General features: G+C 35.4%; 1 long non-coding RNA gene across 1 annotated transcript; it reads left to right on the top strand.

Moving 5' to 3' along the window:
- Positions 1 to 8,087: 8,087 nt before the first annotated feature.
- LOC126764012 (uncharacterized) lies at positions 8,088 to 9,427 on the top strand. Its single transcript, XR_007667772.1, has 4 exons — positions 8,088 to 8,161; positions 8,226 to 8,324; positions 8,381 to 8,539; positions 8,599 to 9,427. It is a non-coding gene; the product is annotated as an uncharacterized LOC126764012 (long non-coding RNA).
- Positions 9,428 to 10,720: the final 1,293 nt, after the last annotated feature.

Below are 10,720 nucleotides of genomic sequence, written 5' to 3'. Positions count from 1 at the left end.
TATAGCTCCGAAGTAAAGGAGCATTGCTTCCAAAAAAAGGAGCATAGCTCCCAAAATATTTTTTATAAGCAACAAAATAAATTTTTTTTTAACTGGCGCCCGAGCAGGAACCAGCATACAAAAGTAGCAAGTAACCTGAAAATTAATAAGTAAGGCTACCCGAGTGGCCAGTGACAAACAGTACTAAAATAGAAATTAAAGCGAAAACGATGTGTGCTTTTGTTTTTGCTTTAATTTCTATTTTAGAGCCATTCGGGTAGCCTTAGTTGTTAATTTTCACGCGAAACGCAATAAAAAAGTAAGCCTACGCGTGTGAGAAACTAAAAATAAATACCGTGCCCGCAATACCACGTGGGATTTGGCAACGTCGTGGGACCATAGTGTCATCAGAAAAAAGAACAACCCCGGAAGGTCATAAAAAATCTTATGGAAAGCTGGAATCCAATACTGTAAGTTTTTACAAAATATTTTAATATTATCAAAGAAAATATTGTTATAACAAAGAAAAAAAATGTATTTATTTGATACAAAAAGATAGAATACGAAAAAGTCTTAAATTACTGTAAGCTTTTACAAAAAAATTAATTGACAGAAAAATAAAAGGAAAGAAGTAATATTACAAAGGAAAAGAAATTTAATTAATTGACATAAAAATAAAAAGTTTAATATAATGTGACTGGCCGAAGAATTGATCGAACAACTAAACCAAATGAGGTTAGATTATGGGCAAACCACCCATCCTTCAAACCCTGGCGATGCCAATACCGCATTGGAATCGTACAATACTCCACTTGATTGGAGTCAAATCCGAAAATGCCTTATGATGCATAATTCGGATAATATGGACATAGGGACAATCGAATACCAGATGACCACCCTCCTCCAACGCCACGATGACATTCCAAACTTCTACCAAAAAGTTTACCAACACCATTCCCTTATATTGTTTGTAGACGAAATTTCATGTCTCGAGGTCAGCGACGAGTCCATACGTACTATGACCAATTCATACAGGGACAAAGCCCTTGATACATTCATTAGAAGGCTAAATGGCGTTTTACCTCGACTTCTCAGGGAAGAGAACCGACAACCTTGCCCCATAGCCCAACATTTATGTCAAAAACTTGACAACATGACGTATAGAATTAATAATGCGAAGAACACGCACAAAGCCAATATTCAACCACCACGACGACCTCCACGAAAAAATTATTATTTTTATAATTTTAATTACAATAGTGATTTTTATCCAACATGCATTCGGTCGTCAATCATATCGGTATCCCCTCTACTCCACTAATTATATGCAAAATAATCAAGGATTCATGCCGAGGTTCAATAATTACGCGAACAACCCCCATATTACTGGAGGAAATATGTCAGATTTGCCACCCAAACCACCGATCTCGATGGAAGTAGACGAGTCAATACAATCAAGACATGTTAATTACCAGAATAGACCCAAGAAATTCGAAGACAATCGCCCACCGGAACGTAAGTAAAATACAACGCAATTTCATTACTAACACAGTACAATTAGATCCGAACGGAATATATGATGACATTTTGCACCATTACAATTACGATAATGCAAGTCAAAATGAGCTTGATATTATTCATTTTTTAGATTAAGGCCGCGAATTTAAAACTAGGCGGGAACACAGTAGATTTTGTGATTAATACCGGATCTAATAAGAATTATAATATATTCAATCAACTAGGATTAGAAACCTAATTTTGAACGAAAAGCTCTTTACGGCAAAATCAGTTACCGAGACAATAGAAATTACCCACCACACTTTTGTTGACATTTTTGGACCAGCAGTAGAAAAAATAAAATTCTTCATATTATCAACTCTAGGGTCGTTCCACGGAATAGTAGGCAACGACACACTCAATCAATTGAAAGCAATCATCCATACTGATAAAAATTTAATGACAGTTTGCCAAAATACAAATATAACGTTAAAACAGCGAATATCACACGAAGTTAATAGTGGCAATCGATATTTCACATCTCTCACTATAACAACAAAACAAAATTAATAACATTATTAGTAAGTGCCCAAACCTTTTCGCGACAAAAACTGAAACTCCTGTCTACTCCAAGCCATACCTGTATCCTATGGCATTAAAATACGAAATCGAACGCCAAATTGAAAAACTTCTTGCTAACGGATTAATAAGGAGATCGAAGTCTCCGTATAACTCCCCAATATCGATCATTAACTAAAATTCAGTTGCCCCTGGCGAAAAAATATCGTAGATTATCGCAAACTCAATTCAGTTCCGATCCCCCCCAAATATCCTATACCACAAATTAACGAAGTCCTCGCAAATCTGGAAAATAATAAATTATTTACTTTCATCGGATTAAAAAGTGGGTTTCATCAAATTCCAATAATATGAATAATATGAAAATATGAACTTCTCCGCTTACCTTTCGATCTAAAAAATGCTCCAGCCACATTCCAAAGAGCATAGACGATATCCTTACTCAACATAAATGCTATGTTTACATCGATGATGTTATAATATTCGGCAAAAACGAAGAAGAATACTTTAAAAATATAGAATTAGTATTGCAAACATGAAAATCCAACAAGATAAATGCACATTTGCATAGGAAGAAGTAGAATTTTTATACTCTCGCAACAATGTTGCTAAGGAGAGTATTATAGTTTTGTTCACATAACGGTTGTTTGTAAGTCCTAAAACTAAAAGAGTCAGATATAGGGTAATATATACCAAAGTGATCAGGGTGACGAGTAGAGTCGAAATCCGGATGTCTGTCTGTCCGTCCGTCCGTCCGTGCAAGCTGTAACTTGAGTAAAAATTGAGATATCATGATGAAACTTGGTGCATGTATTCCTTGGCTCCATAAGAAGGTTAAGTTCGAAGATGGGCAAAATCGGCCCACTGCCACGCCCACAAAATGGCGGAAACCGAAAACCTATAAAGTATCATAACTAAGGCATAAATTAAGATATTAAAGTGAAATTTGGCACAAAGGATCGCATTAGGGAGGGGCATATTTGGCTGCAATTTTTTTGGAAAAGTGGGCGTGGCCCCGCCCCCTAATAAGTTTTTTGTACATATCTCGGAAACTACTATAGCTATGTCAACCAAACTCTATAGATTCGTTTCCTTCAGGCATTTCCATATACAGCTCAAAAATGGAAGAAATCGGATAATAACCACGCCCACCTCCCACACAAAGGTTATGTTGAAAATCACTAAAAGTGCGTTAACCGACTAACAAAAAACGTCAGAAACACTAAATTTTACGAAAGAAATGGCAGAAGGAAGCTGCACCCACACCTTTTTTTAAAAATTGAAAATGGGCATGGCCTCGCCCACTTATGGACCAAAAACCATATCTCAGGAACTACTCAACCGATTTCAATGAAATTCGGTATATAATATTTTCTTAACACTCTGATGACATGTACAAAATATGGGTGAAATCGGTTCACAACCACGCCTTCTTCCAATATAACGCTATTTTGAATTCCATCTGATGCCTTTTCTGTATAATACGAGTATATACATTAGGAATCAATGATGATAGCGGAATAAAACTTTACAAAAATACGGTATTTGAAAAATATGTAAATGACGTATAATGAAATCTCGATTATCACTTTATCATGCGGGAGTATAAAATGTTCGGTGACACCCGAACTTAGCCCTTCCTTACTTGTTAGGATATGTAATCAGCTCAAATGGGATAAAAACCTATTTCGAAAAAGTAGAAGCGGTAGCTAAATTTCCAGCCCCACAAACAATCAAAGAATTAAGATCCTTCCTAGCTATGCCAGGCTACTACCGAAATTTCGAGAAAGATTTTGAACTAACGACCGACGCCTCAGATTTCGCATTAGGTGCCATCCTATCGCAAGACGGTAGACCAATCACTTTCATATCGAGAACTTTAAGCAACGCCAAAGAGCACTATGCTACCAACGAGAAAGAAATGCTTTCTATAATATGGTCCATAAGTTCACTTTGTCATTACTTCTACGGTTCAAAAAAAAAAAATTATCCCTGATCATCAACGTCTTACCTATGCCCTAAGCCAGGGATGGGCAAATTTTTAGCCCGGAAAGTGCGGACGAGGGCTTGACGAGGGGAATATCAGTTTACGAAAGGAAGGACATAAAAATAACATTCCTCCGAAACTTTATGTTCATCGCAGAATCAGGGATAAGGGGATATCCAACTTATTCCAGCGCTTCAAAATTAGAGTTTTTTATAACATTTTCCATTATGGTCAGATTGGACAAAATACTAGTAATAATTTTTGGGCATTTAAATTAAAACACCTCACATTTAGTACGAATAAAAATTACTAAATAGTGGTTAAATAATTTAAATTTTTTTCTGGTATGTTAAAACAACTGCTTTTTGACCTTTCAAAACACAATAAAAGGATTTAAGCTTTTTAGCTCGCAATCAATAAATGTTTTTAATAATTTTCCACCGAAAATAATACTATGATGCTTGACATTCTTCGTTTCCAATAGATCTTCCAATCAAAACCTCCTGAACTTTGACAGTTGATAGAGTTCAGGAAGTTTTGACGTTTAGCAATTGCTCTCTCACTTCCAATGAGAGATGAGTTGGGCACCTCTTTATCTCTGGCAGAATGGTTGCGGCAATACTGACATTGTAAACAAATTATAAGCACAAATTTACTTATATCGGAATTGTACAGGTGTGTGAACAAAAAGAGGTAAAACTATTTTGCAGGTTTTAGAGTTTCGCATTAATATTTGTTTTTATTTACCTTTGTATGGTGGGAAGTTCTAATCACTGTTAGGAAACAACAAACTTAATATACCCTGTTCAGGATATAACTATATAAGATATACTTGCATCTAAAACCAATTTTATTTATTAAGAAAGCAGCACATTTTTAAGCTTCACAATACCATATTGTTGTTCCTATTTTATTCACTCCAATGTATATGTACTAAAACTAAAAAAATAATTTAGTTACAATTGGGAAATCTTTTCTCAAGTTGTGGGCTTTTATACGTACATAGCAGCTTTATACATCTACATATATAAAAAAAATAAAAGATACTTGTGACCATAATTTTCTTTAAACATATTGCAGTTCCATTTAATGAAAATGCTTATATAAATATATGATTTGTGAAATTTTTCAGTTTGGTTATTTTACCAAAATATTCAAAGAATTAAGATTTTTTTTATAACTGTTTTATTAAATTTTAAAGATCTAAGATGCCTCTGGAAATATATTAAAATAATAGTAAGAGCTTTAGAAAGGAAACACATATTTTCAAAAAAATAAAAAATTATCAAGTAAAAATATATTTCCGCGGTATGGCATTATTAATTGAGACATATGTATGTATGTACATATGTGGTCGAAGAAAAAGTGGTTCATAAACTGAAGTTATTATAATTTAAATGTGCAGAAATGTTATCAGCGCGTGAAAATAGTGTCCTAAATTTAAAAAGAAGAATTAATTAATTTAATGTGGAATGGGAAGAAAAGTATTTATGTCAGGAAAGCTCTGGCAGCATACAATGTCTGCTATGTAAACAAGTAAGGAAGGGCTAAGTTCGGGTGTCACCGAACATTTTATACTCTCGCATGATAAAGTGATAATCGAGATTTCATTATCCGTCATTTACATATTTTTCAAATACCGTATTTGTGTAAAGTTTTATTCCGCTATCATCATTGGTTCCTAATGTATATATTATACAGAGAAGGCATCTGATGGAATTCAAAATAGCGTTATATTGGAAGAAGGTGTTAAGAAAATATTATATACTGAATTTCATTGAAATCGGTCTAGTAGTTCCTGAGATATGGTTTTTGATCCATAAGTGGGCGACGCCATGCCCATTTTCAATTTTTAATAAAAGCCTGGGTGCAGCTTCCTTCTGCCATTTCTTTCGTAAAATTTAGTGTTTCTGACATTTTTGTTAGTCGGTTAACGCACTTTTAGTGATTTTCAACATAACCTTTGTACGGGAGGTGGGCGTGGTTATTATCCGATTTCTTCCATTTTTGAACTGTATATGGAAATGCCTGAAGGAAACGAATCTATAGAGTTTGGTTGACATAGCTATAGTAGTTTCCGAGATATGTACAAAAAAACTTAGTAGGGAGCGGGGCCACGCCCACTTTTCCAAAAAAATTGCAGCCAGATATGCCCCTCCCTAATGCGATCCTTTGTGCCAAATTTCACTTTAATATCTTTATTTTTGGCTTAGTTATGACACTTTATAGGTTTTCGGTTTTCGCCATTTTGTGGGCGTGGCAGTGGGCCGATTTTGCCCATCTTCGAACATAACCTTCTTATGGAGCCAAGGAATACATGCACCTAGTTTCATCATGATATCTCAATTTTTACTCAAGTTACAGCTTGCACGGACGGACGGACAGACGGACGGACGGACGGACGGACGGACAGACAGACATCCGGATTTCAACTCTACTCGTCACCCTGATCACTTTGGTATACATAACCCTATATCTGACTCTTTTAGTTTTAGGACTTACAAACAACCGTTATGTGAACAAAACTGTAATACTCTCCTTAGCAACTTTGTTGCGAGAGTATAAAAACATGTCGAAGAAATAAACTATTTAAACGCATTATAAAGCGCAACACGAAGAATATGTATGACAGGTATACAGGTGAATCCCGTACCGATTCTTTTATGAACTTATGACAACATTAAAGCAGAGGTTTGTAAGTTATTAAGTTGTTCCAAATGTGGTTTTATCTGGAATATTGTACTTTGAGGAGTGTTCTGTTGATAGTAATGGCGAAATTCATGTTAGCTATGCGATTGCACTTAAAATGGTTTTAGATAATCACTCGTTTTTCGATGGAGATTTCATTAAAGAATGCATTTTGGAAGCAGCTGGAACTTTAACCAAAGAACATCTTCCGAAATATTTATTATACTTGTTATTATTTGTCTTACATTTTATAAATTTATGGTAGATTTAAAGAAACTTAAAATTGTTAGGAATTTTACAATTGTTACCCACATAGTTGCATTACATTGCCCATACGCGAGTTAATTTTTACCAGAAGTAAAAATTAGTCCAAAGAATATATTTTGAGCTGCACCAAAATGTGTACTCTTTATTTATACTCTTAAGACTAACTTATTACATAGTTCTTACTTCTATTTATACTTAGGCTGTTCACGGTAATGTGGTTATCGGGTTATGTGATTATTAAATTAAAAATAACCTCTGTGCTCCGTGAACATCCTATGTATGGTTATTTGCTTATTTATTTTTACACAAACAGCTGTTCATTGTTTACAATTCTAGTTCAATGAAATTCCTACTTATAAAATGCTTAAACAAAGTTTAAAAAGCAAAATAATCGAATTTAAAATAAGTGCTTCTATTCAGGATATGGACTTTATGGAAGGTACTTATCTGCTTATTAAGTAATCCGAATTTTAAGGGTTCAAAAACTTTTTTGTATAAATAATAATTTTTGATAAATATTGATGATTTTTAATGCTTTGTGATGCCTTTCGATGCCTTTTATTCCGGTTTTAATTTGCTGAAAATCTAAATGCAAATGCCATTCGCTTAGTTTTATTTATTTTTTGTGCTGCCATTTAGTAAAATTCCAACGACTTTCTAACACTGGAAATAAGCAAACAACCACATAATCTGTAAACAAGGGTCTAGGTTGGTCAAAGTTGGTTATTTTGTCATACCGCATTTTGTTGTTGTTTACTTAATCACATAACCACATAACCCGATAACCACCTTATCGTGAACAGCCTAACTAACTAGTATGTTTACTTATTACTAGTTGATAATTTGTTAAGATACAGATTATATTATTTGTTTAGGTTTGTTTACATATAGTTAGGTAGTTCACAAGGTGTCGTATATTGTCATATATGTCGTAAGTCATAGTTTTGTACAACTGTTGTAGAGCCGTTGTTGCTGTTTTAAATGCAAAAATATAAATTTGACGATACAACTCTGCGTACTGTGTTTATTCAATGCAACTTTGAATCAGCTGTGTTTGTTTATCTTTCTTCTTCTTATTGCTTGCATTTAGTTGAAATAAATTGGCCGCAAACTCGTTAAACGAATAAGTAAATAGATAAAATGAGCACGAACGGTGAAGTTGAGGTAAATATAATAGAAAATGCTGAATTATTTTTTAATTTAAACGTTTGTGAATACTTTCTCTTAGTTTTTACCAAAACGCAAGCGCTACAACCCCCAAAAGCGTTGGGAAGTTGCCGAGGAAAAAGCGTTGATTGAGTTCCTTCTAGAGAATCGCGATTTTGAGGTTTGATGTTATTTTTTAGGGTAAATGGAAACTATTAATTACTTAGTTATTTACAGAAACTATCGGGACGGCTATTTTATAATCGCTTCGCGAATGAGAAACAAATCCTGGTCGAGTGGAAATCAGCGCGCTCAAAAGTAAGAAATATGCGATCTGCATATACATAATAGAGCGAAGGAATTGGAAGGAAGTATTGGATGGCGATACTATAAAAGGTGAGTTTGTGTCTTCAATTGAATATCATTGTTAATACATAAGAATCAACTTTATATAGGCGTTTTGCTCAAAAAGTTTCGCTATTTCTACGAATTTGACGATATTTTCGGTGCCCGACTAAACGCTTGTGCTGTATTTGAAGAAATAATGGAAAGTGCTGATACTACCATTGAAGTATTAAGTCCTGTGCAAATTAAAATTCCTATTGTAAATGAAACAGTTACCACCCCAAGGCAAAGAGGAATATACTCCAAAACAGCGGCTTCCGATATTATGCAAATCCATGGCGAAATAATGACATTGCGAAAGCAAAAGTTAGTGGCAGAATTGACTGCAAGGGAAAGAGAGTTCGAGCAAAAAGAAAAAGAGTTACAGTTAAAAGCTAAAGAAGTGAAGCTCATAGAAATTGAAATATTAGCGCTAAAAGACATTGTTTATGCGACTTCATGGCATCTCGCCCCTCCACACAACTAAGCATTCATCACACAACTCACACTCATCACACAACATAACATTCATCACACAACTCACACTCATCACACAACACAACATTCAGCACACAACCTACATATGTACATCATCATACACGCAACCCCACGCAACAAAAACGACCTACAAAATAAATGTAATGAATGACCTACAAAATAAATGTAATGAATGCATAAATGGCCTACGCCAATGGTTTTCTTCCAAAAGTTTGGAACTGGCCGAGCACAAAACAGAGGTATTGCTCATAAGCACCAGGAAAATTGAGGAAAAAATAACTCTCACCATAGGAGAGTGAGTAATTACTTCACAACCACAGTTGAAGTATTTAGGGGTAATATTGGACGCCAAACTGAAATTCAAGCAGCACTTGGCAAACATAGCAAATAAAGCAAACAAGATTTACAACGCGTTATCAAGAATGATGGCAAATAGAGGCTGTGTGCGCTCCAGCCGCCGACTTCTAATCGCAACAGCTATAAGCTCAGTTATCCTATATGCAGCTCCAGTATGGATCCAGGCACTAAACATAAAATCGTATGCCAAAACAATAAATGCGGTGCACAGACTCACAGCAATAAGGGTAACAAGTGCTTTCCGAACTATTTCCAGCGAAGCATCTGAAGTACTAGCTAGTATGCCGCCCATAGACATCCAGGGTGATGAGCTCACAAGATTATATGAGCTATCAGCGCCAATTACAGAAACCCAAAAGAGAGAAGAGAGAAAGAAGAGCATAACTATATGGCAGCAACGGTGGCAAACCTCAACTAAAGGACGGTGGACCCACAGACTTATACCTGACATCCATACGTGGATAAGTAGACGACATGGGGACCTGGATTTCCACCTGACCCAAATATTAAGCGGGCATGGGTGCTTCAGAGGCTATCTATATAAATTTCAAAATGACGTCAGTCCGTATTGTTCGATGTGTGCGGAGTCCATAGAAGACTCTGAACACGTGTTTTTCCATTGTCCTCGGTTTCGAAACATAAGAAAAAAGTTAGAAACCTCACTAGGTGGTAGCCTAACGGTGGAAAATTTGACTGCATTTATGTGTCAGTCCTCTGACAAATGGATAGCTGTTCGCAAAGCGGCAACTTCCATCATGAATACATTAAGACAGTTACAGCAGAGTAGGCGTTAGTCCGTCCGTGTTATAGAGGAGATTTAAAATGTCTTGTCACTCCCATGAAGTATTACCTTACCTGGTGGTTCCGTGGGAGTGTCTTGAGTTGGGAGTAGGTTAGGTTTAGCGGATTAAAAAAAAAAAAAAAAAAAAACGCAACAAACCAACCACACTACACACACACCACACGTTATCGTTTTCACCACCTAACCGATCAAAAAGGATTGGTTAGATGGGGGTGGAAGACAATTCGCTTTTTACGCCCGTATCGAGGACACGCCAGTTCGTTCACCGTCGATCCGCCAATTTTGAATCTCACAAAGTTTTACTCCAACGTTGGAGTCCCCATCCGGTCGCGTGTGTGTGTGTGCAGAAGCAGCAACAGTGAAAGTGAACAGTGTCCAAGGAACCATACTTAATCATACATCTACATTTGTACAAAAAATACTGAAATATAAATAATTATATATTTAAAATTGTATTCAAAATATTGAAGTCTCGCCCGCAAAGGGAAATACATACAATTATAAATCGATACATTGTTTATAAATCTTTAATTTAA

The sequence above is a fragment of the Bactrocera neohumeralis genome, unplaced genomic scaffold, assembly GCF_024586455.1.
Source record: "Bactrocera neohumeralis isolate Rockhampton unplaced genomic scaffold, APGP_CSIRO_Bneo_wtdbg2-racon-allhic-juicebox.fasta_v2 cluster09, whole genome shotgun sequence".
NCBI classification, from domain to species: domain Eukaryota; kingdom Metazoa; phylum Arthropoda; class Insecta; order Diptera; family Tephritidae; genus Bactrocera; species Bactrocera neohumeralis.
The sequence above is the reverse complement of the archived record's forward strand: the minus strand, read 5'-3'. Positions and strand labels throughout refer to the sequence as shown.